This window comes from Bos taurus, chromosome 1 (assembly GCF_002263795.3).
Source record: "Bos taurus isolate L1 Dominette 01449 registration number 42190680 breed Hereford chromosome 1, ARS-UCD2.0, whole genome shotgun sequence".
Classification (NCBI taxonomy): domain Eukaryota; kingdom Metazoa; phylum Chordata; class Mammalia; order Artiodactyla; family Bovidae; genus Bos; species Bos taurus.
Genome location: NC_037328.1, coordinates 71,738,884 through 71,754,249, shown reverse-complemented (window position 1 = coordinate 71,754,249; position 15,366 = coordinate 71,738,884). Strand labels below are relative to the sequence as shown.

The 15,366-nt window shown below is 37.8% G+C and overlaps 1 protein-coding gene and 1 non-coding gene across 15 annotated transcripts in view; one reads left to right on the top strand and one right to left on the bottom strand.

The window, feature by feature from the left end:
• Positions 1-15,366, top strand: part of DLG1 (discs large MAGUK scaffold protein 1) — a 270,955-nt gene that overhangs the window by 28,053 nt on the left and 227,536 nt on the right. The window lies entirely within an intron of this gene.
• LOC112448377 (U6 spliceosomal RNA) lies at positions 12,225-12,331 on the bottom strand. The gene has a single exon (XR_003036760.1). It is a non-coding gene; the product is annotated as a U6 spliceosomal RNA (small nuclear RNA).

Here is a 15,366-nt window from a genome sequence, read left to right as displayed (position 1 = left end):
CTATATCTCCTATATGTTATTAAATGATTGAAAGCAGGTTGCAGATCGAAAAGTATAGTGTGACTCTGTGATAAAAGAGTTAATTTAGGTAGATTAAAAAGAAATTCTTTATGATTATACAGTAGAGGTGACGAATAGATTCAAGGGATTAAATCTGGTAGAGTCCCTGAAGAATTATGGACAAAGGTTTGTAACACTGTACAAGAAACAGTAACCATAAGCAAAGTGGTTGTCTGAGGTGGCTTTACAAATAGCTGAGGATAGAAGGGAAGTGAAAAGCAAGGCAGAAACGAACAATGGATTCAACTGAATGTAGGGCTCTAGAGACTATCAAGGAGAGATAAGGCTTTCTTTGAACAGTGCAAAATAGAGGGAAACAATAGAATAGGAAAGATTAGAGCTCTCTTCAAGAAAATTGGAGATATCAAGGAAACATGTCATGCAAAGATGGGCACGGTAAAGGACAGAAATGATAAGGACCCAACAGAAGCAGAAGAGATTATAACAGGTGGCAGGACTATACAAAAAAGGTCTTAATGACCAGGATAACCATGATGGTGTGGTTATTCACCTAGAGCCTAGATATCCTGGAGTGTGAAGTCAAGTGGGCCTTAGGAAGCATCACTACAAGCAAAGCTAGTGTAGCTGATGGAATTCCAGCTGAGCTATTTCAAATCCTAAAAGATGATGCTGTGAAAGTGCTGCACTCAATATGCCAGCAAATTTGGAAAAGTCAGCAGTGGCCACAGGACTAGAAAAGGTCAGTTTTCATTCCAATCCCAAAGAAGGACAACTCCAAAGAATGTTCAGACTACCGCACAATTGCACTCATTTCACATGCTAGCAAGATAATGCTCAAAATCCTTCAAGCTAGACTTCAAAAGTATGAAAACCAAGAACTTCCAGATACAGCTGAGTTTAGAAAAGGCAGAGGAACCAAAGATCAAATTGCCAGCGTACATTGGATCATAGAAAAAGCTAAAGAATTTCAGAAAAGCATCTCTGCTTCATTAACTACGCCAAAGCCTTTGTGTGGATCACAACAAACTAGATAATTCTTCAAGAGATGGGAATACCAGACCACCTTACCTGCCTCCTGCAAAACCTGTGTGCAGGTCAAGAAGCAACAGTTAGGACTGGACATGGAACAACAGACTGATCCAAAATTGGGAAAAGAGTACATCAAGGAATGTTGTCATCCTGCTTATTTAACTTATATGCAGAGTACATGCGAAATGCAGGGCTGGATGAATCACAAGCTGGAATCAAGATTGCCAAGTGAAATAACAGTCTCATGTATGCAGATGATACCACTCTAATGGCAGAAGGTGAAGAGGAACTAGAGCTGCTTGATGAGGGTAAAATAGGAGAGAGAAAAAGCTGGCTTAAAACTCAGCATTCAAAAAACTAAGATCTTGGCCTCTGATCCCATCACTTCATGGCAAATAGAAGGGAAAAAAGTTAGAAGCAGTGACAGTGACTGCAGCCATGAAATTAACAGATGCTTGCTTCTTAGAAGAAAAGCTATGACAAAACTAGACTGCATATTAAAAAGCAGAGACATCACTTTGCCAACAGAGGTTCATATAGTCAAAACTAGGTTTTTTGTCATGTACGGATGTGAGAGTTGGACCATAAAGTCCAACCGCTGAAGAATTGATGTTTTTGAACTGTGCTGGTGGTGAAGACTCTTGAGAGTCCCTTGGACTGCAAAGAGATCAGATCAGTCAATTCTAAAGAAAATCAACCCTGAATATTCATTGGAAGACTGATGCTAAAGCTCTAATACTTTGGCCACCTGATGTGAAGAGCTGACTTCTTGGAAAAGATCCTGATGCTGGAAAAGATTAAAGGCCAGAGGAGAAGAGGGCAGCAGAGGATGAGGTGGTTAGATAGCATCACTGACTCAATGGACATGAATTTGAGCAAACTGTGGAAAATTCTGAAAGAGATGGGAATACCAGACCACCTGACCTGCCTCTTGAGAAACCTATATGCAGATCAAGAAGCAACAGTTAGAACTGGAGATGGAACAACAGACTGGTTCCAGATAGGAAAAGGAGTACATCAAGGTTGTATATTGTCACCCTGCTTATTTAACATATATGCAGAGTACATCATGAGAAGCGCTGAGCTGGAAGAAGCACAAGCTGGGATTAAGATTGCCGGGAGAAATATCAATAACCTCAGATATGCAGATGACACCATCCTTATGGCAGAAAGTGAAGAAGAACTGAAGAGCCTCTTGATGAAAGTGAAAGAAGAGAGTGAAAAAGTTGGCTTAAAGCTCAACATTCAGAAAACTAAGATCATGGCATCCGGTCCTATCACTCCATGGCAAATAGATGGGGAAACAGTGGAAACAGTGGCTGACTTTATTTTTCTGGGCTCCAAAATCACTGGGGATGATGATTGCAGCCATGAAATTAGAAGACGCTTACTGCTTGGAAGGAAAGTTAAGAGCAACCTAGACCACATATTTAAAAGCAGAGACATAACTTTGCCAACAAAGGTCCGTCTAGTCAAGGCTATGGTTTTTCTAGTAGTCATGTATGGATGAAAGAGTTGGACTATAAAGAAGGCTGAGCACTGAAGAATTGATGCTTTTGAACTGTGGTGTTGGAAAAGACTCTTGAGAGTCCCTTGAACTGCAAGGAGATCCAACCAGTCCATCCTAAAGGAGATCAGTCCTGGGTGTTCATTGGAGGGACTGATGCTAAAGCTGAAACGCCAATACTTTGGCCACCTGATGCAGAGAGGTGACTCATTTGAAAAGACCCTGATGCTGGGAAAGATTGAAGGCAGGAGGAGAAGGGGACAATAGAGGATGAGATGGTTGGATGGCATGATCGACACAATGGACATGAGTTTGGGTGGGCTCCGGGAGTTGGTGATGGACAGGGAGGCCTGGTGTGCTGCTGTTCATGGTGTTGGAAAGAGTCAGACATGACTGAGTGACAAATCTGAACTGAACTGGGAGATAGTGGAGGACAGGGAAGCCTGATGTGCTGTAGGATATGGGGTCACAAAGAGTCAAACATGACTTAGCAACTGAACAACAATAGAGCAAACATAATACACAGGAAATCCACTTTCAGTAATGTAGTCTTGTTTTCAGTTGTCTCTGCTGTCTTTCGGTCCCCCTTTTCAGCCCTTGTGAGTTCATTTTTATGGGAGCAAAATTACCTGACTCAGTGGTATAGGGAGGATATCTCTTTTCCCTTTCTGTTTGACCTTGTATTTAATGCTGTAAAATAATCCACTTGCTTTAATTTGAGTTAGGAGATAGTAGAGTTAAAGCATATATTCAGTCTACCAGGTTTAATCTGAAGTCTTCTAAACAGTAACTTTATACGTTTATGGAAGTACTATGTAATATTCATACGTAAAGGTCCACAAATTATAAATGTATAGCTTGATGAAAGCAGAAGGCAGTGGCACCCCACTCCAGTACTCTTGCCTGGAAAAATCCCATGGACGGAGCAGCCTGGTGGGCTGCAGTCCATGGGGTCGCAAAGAGTTGGACGCGACTGAACGACTTCACTTTCACTTTTCACCCTCATGCATTGGAGAAGGAAATGGCAACCCACTTCTCTTGCTTGGAGAATCCCAGGGACAGAGGAGCCTGGTAGGCTGCCGTCTCTGGGGTTGCACAGAGTCGGACATGACTGAAGCAACTTAGCAGCTTGATGAATTATTGCATTGTGAATATATCAGGTCAGGGGAAAAAATGGAATGACTGCTAATGGGTTCTGGAATTAGACAGTGATAATGGTTGCAAAACTCCGTGAATATACTAAAAACCACTGAATTGTGCACTTTAGAATTTGGTGAATTTTATAGTATGTCCTTTATATTTCAATTTTAAAAAAGAAATATACCAGTACCCCCAAATCTCCCTCTTCCCTTTTGTGTTCACCACCTACTCCCCTTTCCTCAAAGGGCTATCTTAATTTCCAACACCATAGATCAGTTTTGCCTCTCTTAAAAGTATATATTAAGTCATATAGTATGTACTCTAACTTCTTGTATCTAGCTTTTTTTCAGGTGTGAATTTCATTCATAATTTGAAGTTTTTTGTTTATTTCTGCTGTTTAATATTCCATTTTATGATATAACCACACTGTATTTATCCATTCTGTTGATGATGAATATTTGACTTGTTTCTAGTTTTGGGTTAGTGCTGCTTTGAATATTCTTTTATGGTTATATCTGCCATAGCACAATGTTTAACTTCTTAAAAATCACCATACTTTGCAAAGGTGTTCAATAAAAATCACAGGGCTTATATATTTAGAAAATGGAGGACTCAAAACTTAAAACTTGTAGGTGCCACATATACCAAAGCTAAGGACCTAACGAAAATGGCAGCACGGTTCGCAAATGTTAAATGATTAAGAAATGCATAAATTACAATATATATGACATTTTACCATGAAAAAAAATCTTGCTTGATATGAGAGTGTGTGTCCTGGTTGAGGCTTGTGAGTTATTGTGAAGTGCTGGTGAGGAGATTGATCTGAAAGTAGAGGAGAAGTTATACCACCAGTGTGACTCATAACATTCTAACTAAAGCCTGAAATATGAACATTTTATGTATTCCTATGTGTCTTTTTCCATCTGGGTTCAATTTTCTGTCCTTACCTAGTGTTTCTCATAGATTGGATTGTGCATAAGCAAATGTGAAATTTGTGCTTTGATCATATTGTTCCCTAATACATCAGTTGCATTGGAACAAATTTATATTTTTAGAATAACACAGCAGAACTGTGTATATTTTTTGGGCACCTGTGTATGCGTTTCTGTTGCTTATATACCCAATTGTGAAAATGATATGTTTAGGTTTAGTACATAATGGAAACAGTTTTGCAAAATGATTATACCTGTTTTTATTAATATAGTTGCCACTAGTATGTGTAAGTTTCATTTTTCATGTAATGGTCAACACTTGTTATTAGTCTTTTTATTAATAATTTCATCCATTCTGGTAGGTGCGTACTGGTACTTCATAGTTGTATTTGCACTTCTTCATTAACAAGATTAACAAACACCTTTTCATATGTTTACTGTTCATTTTGCTATCTTTTTTGAAGTGTTCAAGTTTTTAACACTTTTTCCTGAGTTATGTTTTCTATCTTACTGATTTGTAGGAGGTCTCTATCTGGAATGATTCCTTTGTCAGGTATATGTATAATATGTATTTTTTTTCCCCTCTCTGAAGCATTCTTTTTAATCTTTTAATTATCAAGTACAATCTTTTAATAATCAATATTTCTTTTATATAGTTCAATTTATGCTTAATGCTTTTTGTGCCCTTTGAAGTGTTTTCCAACTCTTAGGTCATAAAGATATTCTACTGTATTATTTGTTAGAGGCTTTTATTTTGGCTTTCACATTTACATCTAATTTGTGCTGCAGTTTGCAAAGTTTCACATGAATCAGCATTCCAGTATGTCTCATTCTTGCCACTCTAGTCTAAACCATCCTCATTTTTTTGCCTAGATTCTTGGCCTGTCTGTGTTCACACTTTCCCATTTTGAATTTATGACCATTTATTTACAGGATTATCTTTATAAAATGCAAATTATGTCATTACCTTTGATTAGATTTCCATTCCTTTCAGAATGAAGTAGAAAATCCCTCATGAGACTCAAATCCCAAATTGTTTGGCCACTGCCTGTTTCTCCACTCATCCTTTAGAATTCTTTTCTTCTTTGGTCACTGGTCATTTTATTTTGAATGTCAATTCATTTAGTCAACAGATACTGAGTACCTATTGTATATCATGCATTTATCTAGTAGGTTAGAAGGTGATAAGTGATAAGAAGAAAGAAAGAGTAGGGGATTAAGAGGAACAGGGATGGCAGATTGTGTGTGGGGGAGATGCTTTGCAATTTTCAATAGGGTATTTATGATAGGCCTGATTGAGGTGATACTTGTGTAAAGAATTGGAAGTTAATCCAACTGTTGGAGGGATAACCAGTATAAAGACCAAGGCAAGAAGAAGGCTGGAATATATGAGAAATAGCAGTATGGCCAGTGGGGCTAGAGCAGAGTGAGTAAGGAACAGTGGGAGATAAGGTCAGAGTGTAAGACAGGGGCAGATCATGTGAAGCATTTGCAAAGTTTTGGAGCAGAGGAGTGGCATCATTTAACCTAACCTTTAAAAGGATCATCCAGGATGTTTTGCTGAAAATTCACTGTAGTAAGGGTAGAGCAGGAGGCCTGTTAGGAATCTGTTTCAGTAATACAGTTAAGGATGGATATATGTGATAATGGAGTTGCCAAGTGACTGAATTATGAGATATTTTGTAAAATGAAAAGAACAGACCAACAAACATTCATGTAGAGTCAACACTTACTAATATTTTATAACATTTGCCTTTTCTCTGTATGTGTATTTGGGGAATCTATTTGAAAATCAGGCATAGACATCATGCACTTAACTTGTAAAAACTTCATATGTCTCCCAAAGTCAAACATTCTCCTGTGTAACCTTACACTATTATCACACCTAAGAAAGTTAATAAATATTATTAAATTATCTCTCCAATCCACAATTGATTCTGATCTAGCTTTTAGGACTTTTAAAAAGCCAGTTAAGATTCATGTACTGAATTTAATCATTAAGTCAATTTTTATCTGAATTTCCTTGATAACAGAACTTGAGGCAGAGAGCTAATGCTTTATTAGGTACTTTATTTAGAGAGTTCATTCACTCCTAGGGAGCACAAGTAAGGGAAAAGGTGAATAATCTGGAAATAAGGAAAAACTAATACAAGGATGCTTCCTGCTGCTAAGTGTGACTGATTGCTGAATCTTGGGTATAGCATCTCTGAGAAGCCATAGAGAATTTCTTCTGGCTTCTGGTGACCATCAGTTCCCCTGTACTTCAGGGTTGTGGATTTGTGGGTGCGGGGGATATGGTATTTGGTTTTACAGGAAAGCTGCAAGTAAGAAGGTGAGAGGGTGAACTGTGGACGACAGGCCAGAGGCACGAGGTGTTGCCAGGGCAGCTCAGGATGAAAAGCAGATGTGGAGGTCTGGGGGCAGGCAATGCAGTGAGTCAGGAGGGCACATACCAAACCTGGTACATTGTCTTTACTCACTCAAAATCTAGGGGAATGGCCTCCCCATCTTTTTTTACCCCTTTAAATGGCTTTTTGAAGAGACCATGCCAGTTGTCTTACAGTATAATACATAGTGTGTATTTGTTCAGCAATCTGTTTTTTCATGTTAAGTCATTTCAGTAAGTCTTACATTTCTGATAACAGAAGTTAGATGTCAAGGTTGATTAGACTCATTTTTGGTAAGCAGACTTCATAATGATATATAGTACTTTAGATTGCATCACAGCAGGAAGCATATGATATCAGGTTGTTGCACTTGTGATGATTAAGTATGATTACTTAGAGATGGTGACCTCCAGATCCTCCTTGTACAGTTATGATTTTCTTTTTGTAGTTATTAAGTATCTTTGGGGGTAGCAATTTAGCACCTTGTATTGAGTAAATATTTACCTGATTCGCCCATTAATGATCTTTGCCTACATCACTTAATTCCATTAGAAGTTTCAAAATGTGTTGATTATCCTTTCTAATTTTATCATTCCATTTGTATTTATTAGTTGGTGTTCTTCTGTAAAAAGTACTTATCCCAATCAGTTAGGGTTGAAACTTTCTCCTAAAAAGATAGGGTAAAGCTTATATTTTCTTTTAATGACCAGTTTTTAGAGTAGTTTATGTGATGGTCCCCTGCAGAGGTGACTAAATAGCCCTACACCCACACTTTATTCTTGCTGTTCTGAATAAAATTATCACTATAAAAAGAAAACACAACAACTATCACTATGGCATGAAGGATGTTACTTACTTAGTGTTTACAGTCTATCTCAGTTATTTGGTTCAGTCAGTTCAGTTCAGTCGCTCAGTCATGTCTGACTCTTTGCCACCCCATGGACTGCAGCATGCCAGGCCTCCCTGTCCATCACCAACTCCTGGAGTTCACTCAAACTCATGTCCATCGCGTTGGTGATGCCATCCAGCCATCTCATCCTCTGTCGTCCTCTTCTCCTCCCTCCTTCAATCCCTCCCAGCATCAGAGTCTTTCCAGTGAGTCATTGCATCAACTGGCCAAAGTACTGGAGTTTCAGCTTCAGCATCAGTCCTTCCAGTGAATATTCAGGACTGATTTCCTTTAGGATGGACTGGTTGGATCTCCTTGCAGTCCAAGGGACTCTCAAGAGTCTTCTTCAACACCACAGTTCAAAAGCATCAATTCTTCGGCACTCAGCTTTCTTTATAGTCCAACTCTCACATTCATACATGACCACTGGAAAAACCATAGCTTTGACTAGATGGACCTTTATTGGTAAAGCAATGTTTTTGCTTTTTAATATGATGTCTAGGTTGGTCTTAGCTTTTCTTCCAAGGAGCAAGCCTCTTTTAATTTCATGGCTGCAGTCACTATCTGCAGTGATTTTGGAGCCCCCTAAAATAAAGTCTCTCACTGTTTCCATTGTTTCCCTATCTATTTCCATGAAGTGATGGAACTGGATGCCATGATCTTAGTTTTCTGAATGTTGAGCTTTAGCCAACTTTTTCACTCTTCTCTTTCACTTTCATCAAGAGGCTCTTGAGCTCTTCACTTTCTGCAATAAGGGTGGTGTCATCTGCATATCTGAGTTTATTGATATTTCTCCTGGCAATCTTGATTCCAGCTTGTGCTTCCTCCAGCCCAGCGTTCTCATGATGTACTCTGCATATAAGTTAAATAAGCAGAGTGACAGTATACAGCCTTGATGTATTCCTTTCCAGATTCGGAACCAGTCTGTTGTTCCATGTCCAGTTCTTGACCTGCATACAGATTTCAGCTATTGCTCTTTGGATACTCAGATTACTCCAAATGTGGAGGATCTCTTGAAGGCATCCCTCCATGTCCTTTTGACATGCATACATTTGTCTTTGAGTATGTTCTTGCATGCTGGCACAGTTCTCTCAAGTTCATTTTGAATTTTCACTGCCCCAGAACTAGAATCAGTTGGAATAGTGACTTCTGTTTCTCTCTTCCTTCTGAATGCCTTTTCTTTGCAATATTATCTTTGGTATGTAAGAGTAAAGAGGCAGGTGGCAGAGCCTTATCTTTAGTCTTTTGCATCAGAATTAGTAATATAAAATTTGAGAAACATTACTGGTCTAAACATATTATAGTATTAATTTTTAAGCTGGTACATTGTGTTCTTTCTTCCTTTTTTAAAAAAAAATGTTCACATGTTCCATAGGAAAGCATTATAAAAATCTTACTTTCAACTTGTGTAGTTTTAAAGGGCCCCTTCACATACATTATTATATTTTGAGATGTTACAGGATTATGGATTCTTGCCTATTAGTAATCTCCTAATATATATGAGTTAAGTCAGATTTTGGTCTTTAGTACTTAGAGCTGATACTCGCTTTAAAATTCAGTGAACTGTAATTCAGGGATGTTGTGACTGCCTAAACTTACAATATTATCATTTGGAAAAACTGAGATTAGAACTTAAAATTTCAGACTTTAAGGCAGATATTTTTCTCTGACTTAATTTAATAAACTTGCTTAGTAATTGGATTTGTTACCTAGACAATGAAAATACCACACTATAATTAATAAAATAAGAGAAAAATTAGTAATTTGAATTTACAAGCTGGGTTTAGAAAAGGCAGAAGAACGAAATTGCCATCATCCATTGGATCATAGAAAAAGCAAGAGAATTACAGAAAAACATTTACTTCTGTTTCATTGACTACGTTAAAGCCTTTGACTGTGTGGATCACAACAAACTATGGAAAATTCTTAGAGATGGGAATACCAGACCACCTTCCCTGCCTCCTGCAAAACCTGTATGCAGGTCAAGAAGCTCCAGTTAGAACTGGACATGGAACAACAGACTGATTCAAAATTGGGAAAGTAGTATGTCAAAGCTGTATATTGTCACCCTGCTTGTTTAACTTCTATGCATGCAAAATGTTGGGCTGGATGAAGCACAAGCTGAAATCAAGATTGCCAGGAGAAATACCAATAATGATACCACCCTTATGGTCGAAAGTGAAGAGGAACTAAAGAGCCTCTTGATGAAAATGAAAGAGGAGAGTGAAAAGGCTGGCTTAAAACTCAAACATTCAAAAAATGAAGATGATGGCATACAGTCTCATAACTTGATAGCAAATAGAAGGGGAAACAGTGGAAACAATGACAGACCTTATTTTCTTGGGCTCCAAAATCACTGCAGTTGGTGACTGCAGCCATGAAATTAAAAGACACTTGCTCCTTGGAAAAAAAGCTATGACAAATCTAGACAGTGTTTTTAAAAGCAGAGACATTACTTTGCTAGCAGAGGTTTGTCTATTCAAATTCAGTACTTTGGTACCATCTATCCCGTAACTCTATATCCCTAATGCACACCTCCATTTCAGTTCTTACTATGTGCTTTGGAAGACAGCTGACCAAATTTTATAGCACAACTTCATAATTTTTTCACATATTTGAATTCCTGCCTTCAGAGTAGTTGATAATCATATGTATTGGTGCTCAGCTTGTTTTCCTCTGTCCTTCATAAGTGTCCTCAAGGTTTTTATCCTTGTTAACTAATATTCTGTTTTTCTAGCAGAATGTCTCTCTCTCTCATTACATCCTGGAGACACTAGTTTGAACTCCCTCTCTCTGCCACCAGATTTACAGTGCTGTCTCATTTAATTCTAGTTTTTAAGTGGTGTGAGTGTGTAAAACTTGAAATAATGCATAACCCTTGCTGCTGCTGCTGCTGCTGCTGCTAAGTCGCTTCAGTCGTGTCCGACTCTGTGCGACCCATAGATGGCAGCCCACCAGATTCACCCGTCCCTGGGATTCTCCGGGCAAAGAACACTGGAGTGGGTTGCCATTTCCTTCTCCAATGCATGAAAGTGAAAAGTGAAAGGGAAGTCGCTCAGTCGTGTCCGACTCTTAGCGACCCCATGGACTGCAGCCTACCAGGCTCCTCTGTCCATGGAATTTTCCAGGCAAGAGTACTGGAGTGGGGTGCCATTGCCTTCTCCGGCACAACCCTTAGAGACCCTGTAATTGAAAAGTTTCATCAAGACCAAAGCTGACAGGTGTGTGTACTAAGTGACGTGTGTATTATATGTTTCTGCAGGTGATTTTGATGACCTCTATGCTGTTATTTTATATTCACTGTTATGTAATTTTTATGTTCTTATGTTTATATCTATGACAGTCTTATTTCAGTGTGTAAATGGTAGATGCCAGTTCTAGAACCAAAGGAAATACCACTAAAATAATAACTTTTAAATGGAAGTGAAATATAATGAAATGCTATGAGAGAAGTGGAACAACTGCCATATTATGCCAAGCTGTTAATCTAGGAGAAAACTTGGCAAAATATTATAGTTACTAAGAAAATAAAAATCTGTTAAAGCTTAAGTGTACCACAATAGTTACAGATTCATGCTCTGCAAGAAGGCATCCCCAGTTTTAAATTATGAGTTTTGATTATAAGACATTTTCAGTAACTCATTTAAATAATTTTATTTGTTATCCATATCTGCATCTGTTACCATCTTCAGTATTAGAGCATTACTATCACCTCATATGCTCTTAAACAAGTTCCCCCTTGTGTTTCTCCAAATGTGAAAAATGTGGGGATTTTGAGTTGGAATAAAATGCATATATACATTTTCCCCAGTAAAGTGTATGGATATTTAAAATAACCCTCCCCATTTGTTGGGATTACCAAAGTAATACATGCTCACCACAGAAATTTCCAGCTTTATAGAAATACATTTTCAGTTATGTGAAAGTCACTGTCTCAGATAAATATTGAAAACTTCTGTTGCACTGTTGATCTTTTTATCTTTTGAAATCTCATTCTCTCCACTCCTCATGTAATCCTATAACCTTATCCTCTCTTGGACCTTTGTTTCCTTTTTCCGTTTACCCTATAAACACATTCAAAGATTCCATTAAAAGAAAACAGACAAATAGGAAAAGTTCTCAGTAGGACCCTGTAGTATTCCTTCTCTTCCTAGTTAAGTTTCTTGAAAAAAGTAGTTTATATTTTTCCATTCTGTCCTTCTCATTCCCAATATTCTGTAATTGGCTTCTTAAGAAAAATTATTTTTAATTGAAGGATAATTGCTTTACAATATTGTGTTGATTTCTGCCATACATCAACATGAATCAGCCATAGGTATAAAAATATGGATGGCTTCATGAATTTGCATGTCATACTTGTGCGGGGGCCATGATAATCTTCTCTGTATGGTTCCAGTTTTAGTATATGTGCTGCTGAAGCCAGCACTGTAACCTGGCTTCTGATGCTTCTTTTCCACAGGAATTGCTATCTTTTTCAGTTATTTACTTAAAAAAAAAAAATCTGATTACAAAGATAATTCAGGCATATCTTAAAACATATATGTACAGAGAGGTGTACATTGTTGAACGTCAGTCCTTTTTAAAATATTCTTTCATTGAGACAACCACTTTCAACCATTTGATATATATTTATTCAACAAATTCTGTATGTTAATAAGTATATAGTATATTATTTAGCTCTTATATATTTAAAATGAGAACTGTGTATCGTTCCATAAGAATTTTCTTATATGTCTGTGTTTAGATCTGTTGCATTACATTATAAATATAGGGCAGATTGCCTAACTGCTTTTAGTTTCTTCATCTATAAAGTGAAGGTGAAAACAGAACTCCCTTCCTTTGGTGCTTTTATGTATGGGATGGGATGGTGGTGATGTGAGCATGCTCAGTCATGTCTGACTCTTTGCGACCCTGTGTACTATAGCCCGCCAGGCTCCTCTGCCCATGGAATTTTCCAGGCAGTTCACTGGAGTGGGTTGCCATTTCCTACTACAAGGGATCTTCCCGACCCAGGGATCTAACCCGCCGCTCTGGCATTTCCTGCATTGGAAGGTGGATTCTTTACCACTACCACCATCTGTAAGAGAGTGTATGAGGGGAATAATTTATGTAAAACTTAAATCAGAGTCTGATATAAAGTGAAGTTCTCAGTAAATGGTAGGTTTATAAAATAATCTTACTGTTTTTATTAAAATGTTGCATACTCAGTAATTTATCAGTATAGCAAAGGATAAAGAACATAAAATCCCTCTTCAGTGTCGCTAGCCCTTTGCCCTTGCTCAGTCACTGAGTTGTGTCTAACTCTCTGTGATCCCATGGACTGTAACCTGCCAGGCTCCTCTGTCTATGAGATTTTCCCAGCAAGAATTGGAGTGGTGCCATTTCCTTCTGCAGGGGATCTTCCTGATCCTGGAATCGAAACCACGTCTCCCGCATTGGCAGGTGGATTTTTTACCTTCCCTGATTTCTTTTGGTGGTGTTTGCTACAATCTGTTTTTGAAAATTTTTTGTCTTCTTGGCAACTGTCTTGTTGATTATCTTCTTTTTGTGTGTTACTAGAAAAAAAAGATTATAGTTACACAGAAATCTGAAGAGACTATTTTGAATCTCCATGTACCTGTTATCTAGGGATTTCCATGATGGTTCAGCAGGTAAAGAATCTGCCTGTAGTGCAGGAGACACAGGAGACACAGGTTCAATCCTTAGTTTGGAAAGATCGCCTGGAGGAGGAAAATGGCAACCCACTCCAGTATTCTTGCCTGAAAATTCCATGGACAGAGGAGCCTGGCAGGCTACAGTCAGTGGGGTCCCAAAGAGTAGGACACAACTGGGCAACTGACGAATGCATGCATGTACCTGTTACCTAGCTTAAGAAGAGGAAATGTTATATAGTTGACAATCTTTTATTTTCCATCCTGATTACCTTCTCTGCTTCATCCCCCAGAATGAATCACTGTCCTGAGTTTGATGCTTGCCATTCCTTTACACTTTCCACTGTACAATTTTCTTCATGTCTTTGGGATTTGTGGAGTTTCTTGGATCTGTGTTTATAGTTTTTGCCAAATAATGGAAAGTTTTTATCCATTATTTCAATAATATTGTTTTCTGTTACCCTCTCTCTTTTTTTTTTTTTTTTTTTAGGGACTGTATAAACAGGCGTTTATTGGGTTGATTGAATTTGTCCCATAGCTCATTGATGTGATTCATGTTTTTTTAGTCTTTTTTCCTCTATGTGTTGTATTTTGGACAGTTTCTGTTATGTTTTCACTTCATTAATTTTCTGAAGTGTTAATCTCATTTAATCAGTTTTTTTTAAGGTATTTGAATTTTTATCTCTAGAAGTTTAATTTGATTCCTTTTTTATTTTCCATGTCTCATTAAGATGTTCATGCATGTGCTCGCTTCGGCAGCACATATACTAAGATGTTCATGCTTTCCTCTGTATTCATGAACATATGGGATAGGTTTATAATAATTTTAAAATATCTTTGAGTGCTAATTCTGTCATCTGTCGTTTGGATTTTTATTTGTTTGTTTCTATTGAAGTATAGTTGATTTATGATATTGTGTTTCAGGTGTGCAGCATAGTGATTCTTTTTTCTTTTTGCAGATTATACTTTATTATAGGTTATTATAAGATATTGGGTATGCTTTCCTGTGCTATACAGGTAAATCCTTGTTACTTACCTGTTTTATGTTTAGTACTAGTTTGTTAATCCCATATCCCTAATTTGTTTGTCCCTCTCCCCCTCTTTACTCCCTTTTGGAAACCATAAATTTGTCTTCGGTGTCTGTTAGTCTTGTTTCTGCAGGTCTGGGTTCTTTTTGTTGATTGCCTTTTCTCCTCTCCAGGTTATATTTACCTCTTCTTTGTATACCTGATAATTTTTTAAATTAGATTTGGCAGATGTTATAAATTTTACCTTTTCAGGTCCTCAGCATTTTTGTGTTCTCTTAAATATTCTTGAGATTTGGTTTGAGATACAGTTAAATTACTTGGAAAGAGCTTGCTCCTTTTGAAACTTGCATTCAGTCTTTTTTTAGTGGGACCAAGCACCCTTCAGTATAGGGTTAATTTTGTCCCAGTACTCTTCTGAGTACTCCACCCAGAGCCTGTATATTAGGAGTTTTTCCATTCTTCTTAGCCCTTTATGAGTTTTGGGATTGTTCCACCTAGGGTTCTTTCCTCAGCCTCAAGTTTCCTTATATATATGACTAATGGGTATAATAAAGACTCAAGAAGAACTCTGCAGATCTGTGGATCTCATGCTATGCACCTCTTCTCTCTGGTACTCTTATCTGTGAATTTTAGACACCTTGACCTTCCTGAATTCTAAACTCTGGCTCCTTATCTTAGATTGCTGGACTTTGTTTAGTTTCCCCATCCTTCTGCTGCAGTGTGGAAACTTTTTCCAGGCAGTTTCTGGGCATTTATGGGATTTTGTTCAGTATCTGGAAATC